Here is a 3,541-nt window from a genome sequence, read left to right as displayed (position 1 = left end):
TCAGTCATATTAAAAATTGTTGTTCCTCCAAACTCTCTCTATTCTCTCTCCTTTCACTCTCTTTGGTATTTTATTTAAGACACACCGATAAAGGTTAGCGCGTACAGTGGCGTGCTGAACGTACCGTGATAGCGCGTACAACGGACATGCTGTTCGAAAAACGAACAAGAGGAAGCACGTACAAAGGTAGCTCGCGCTAGGCATATATCGATACGAAACCTCCGTTTTTAGTCTCTCTTTTCGTCGTGGATATCGAAGAAGCGCGTAAAAGAAAATCCCGCTAAAACTCTCTCCGTGCCGGAAAGTGTGTATCCGTTGAAATTTTGGAAGCACGTACACCCGCTTTCACGCTTTACATCGAAACGGTATAAGCACGTAAACCACACACGCTCCGTATTGAACCTCCACAATATCGGTGTTCTTTCCGCCTTTTTCATAAATACCATTTTTTTGTGATGAACCAATATCAGCTTAAACGTTCCCTTTTTTTATTTGGTTCTTCTCTCATGTGTTTTTCAGTCATATTAAATTTTTGTTCCTCCAAACTCTCTCTTCTATTCTCTCCTTTCAACTCTCTTTGGTATTTTATTTAAGACACACCGATAAAGGTTAGCGCGTACAAGTGGCGTGCTGAACGTACCGTGATAGCGCGTACAACGGACATGCTGTTCGAAAAAAACAAATCGGAGCAAGCACGTACACAGAGAATTTTAGCTCGCGCTGGGCACATCGATTCTTACAAATCCACCCAAATTTTTATTTTCTCTCTCTCAAAATTTCGTGTCATAGTTACGATACACACCGTAATAATATTTTTTGTACGTATAAGCGAAAACTCGATGTAATATCGAGAAATCACCCGTACCGAAAACTCTTCACTTTGGAAGAAGTTTCCATTTCAGAAACCGTTTTTACGAGTCATAGTTACATATTATTTCGTTTCAATATCTCTGCGCTGTACGTATAGTGAAGCATTTATTTAATATTTTACTTCATCGTACCGAAAAACTCTCCGCGAAGAAGAAGTTTTCTCGCGCATCGAGAAAATATTTAGGCGTTCGAGACGCACAAAACATTAAGGGGACGTAATATCATTTCTGAATTTCGGAATAAATATTCCGTTTCAAAATTTTTTAGCCTCTCGACTGAAGGCGTTGTAACGAACAAGTTCGTTCAACACCACTATCTAATTCATTTTTAAAATAAATTTTATAAAACCTTTTTTGGCCCGTTTTAGAACGGTCGGTTTTATTCTATCCCTTTTTAATTTTTAGTAGCCTGTGCCGCTTGAGTCAGTACAACGTACACACCAAAGTGCATACGAGTCACCAGCCTCATGTTAAAGGTTCGTCGCATATGTGCCATTTGGTCTTAGACGCCGACACGCGACAATGCAGTGTGGAGAAAATCCTGCATCGATACCGAGAACACGAACAGTCGAGGCAACACGAAGTTACGCACGAGGAGCGGTGGACTAGTTCTCAACCGAGGTCATAGAATAGCCACGCGCCCGACTCTGTTCCGTCTGGTACGATCGGACCGAACGTCTCCTTATAGGTACCGAACGGCCGGCCGGATGGTCGGCGACGCCGGCCGTTACGCACGGGCGCTTACGATGCTAACGCGCGATCCGAACGTGCCAATTCGAAAGTGCGGTAAAACTTAGCGCGAAAAAATCGATTTTTCAAAAAGTTGTCAAACACGCTAAAAAGTATACGGACGATGTTTTAACAATTATTTTACGAAATTTAATGACAAAATTAATCGAAAAAAAATTTTTTTTCCTTTTCTCGCCAAAATAAATACCAAACGAATTTCTAACGTAATAAACGAGTAACAAATAACAGTATACGTCCAAATAACATACAAGAATCGAGAAAATATTTATATTTTTTCAAAAAATTGAGCAAAAATCTCTCCGCATAGTCGGTTCGGTGCCGAGTCCGAACGTACCAAAGTCCCTCCGGCATAGTCGGTTCGGTGAATCGACGACTGACAACCTATATAAAAAACGATTAAAACCTATAGAATAACGTATCACTAGAACATTTATACCATTTTGGCACGTTCGGATTCATAATTAACGAAATTATCGAAAATTTTTCATTGCGCATAGTCGGTTCGGTGAAAAGGTGACTGACAACCTATATTAAAAATGATTAAAACGTATAGAATAACGCACTACTAGAACATTTATACCATTTTGGCACGTTCGGATTCATAATTAACGAAATTATCCAAAATTTTTCGTTCCGCATAGTCGGTTCGGTGAAACGATGACTGACAACCTATATAAAAAACGATTAAAACCAATAGAATAACGTATTACTAGAACATTTATACAATTTTGGCACGTTCGGATTCATAAATAACAAAATTATTGAAAATTTTTCGTTCCGCATAGTCGGTTCGGTGGACCGTCTGATGCGAGACAATGTCCCACCGGCATAGTCGGTTCGGTGAATCGACGACTGACAACCTATATAAAAAACGATTAAAACCTATAGAATAACGTATCACTAGAACATTTATACCATTTTGGCACGTTCGGATTCATAATTAACGAAATTATCGAAAATTTTTCATTGCGCATTGTCGGTTCGATGAAAAGGTGACTGACAACCTATATTAAAAATGATTAAAACGTATAGAATAACGCACTACTAGAACATTTATACCATTTTGGCACGTTCGGATTCATAATTAACGAAATTATCCAAAATTTTTCGTTCCGCATAGTCGGTTCGGTGAAACGATGACTGACAACCTATATAAAAAACGATTAAAACCAATAGAATAACGTATTACTAGAACATTTATACAATTTTGGCACGTTCGGATTCATAAATAACAAAATTATTGAAAATTTTTCATTGCGCATAGTCGGTTCGGTGAAAAGGTGACTGACAACCTATATTAAAAATGATTAAAACGTATAGAATAACGCACTACTAGAACATTTATACCATTTTGGCACGTTCGGATTCATAATTAACGAAATTATCCAAAATTTTTCGTTCCGCATAGTCGGTTCGGTGAAACGATGACTGACAACCTATATAAAAAACGATTAAAACCAATAGAATAACGTATTACTAGAACATTTATACAATTTTGGCACGTTCGGATTCATAAATAACAAAATTATTGAAAATTTTTCGTTCCGCATAGTCGGTTCGGTGGACCGTCTGATGCGAGACAATGTCCCACCGGCATAGTCGGTTCGGTGAATCGACGACTGACAACCTATATAAAAAACGATTAAAACCTATAGAATAACGTATCACTAGAACATTTATACCATTTTGGCACGTTCGGATTCATAATTAACGAAATTATCGAAAATTTTTCATTGCGCATTGTCGGTTCGATGAAAAGGTGACTGACAACCTATATTAAAAATGATTAAAACGTATAGAATAACGCACTACTAGAACATTTATACCATTTTGGCACGTTCCTATTCATGATTAACGAAATTATCGAAAATTTTTCATTGCGCATAGTCGGTTCGGTGAAACGGTGACTGACAACCTATATT

This window comes from Megachile rotundata, unplaced genomic scaffold (assembly GCF_050947335.1).
Source record: "Megachile rotundata isolate GNS110a unplaced genomic scaffold, iyMegRotu1 scaffold0522, whole genome shotgun sequence".
NCBI classification, from domain to species: domain Eukaryota; kingdom Metazoa; phylum Arthropoda; class Insecta; order Hymenoptera; family Megachilidae; genus Megachile; species Megachile rotundata.
The sequence above is the reverse complement of the archived record's forward strand: the minus strand, read 5'-3'. Positions refer to the sequence as shown.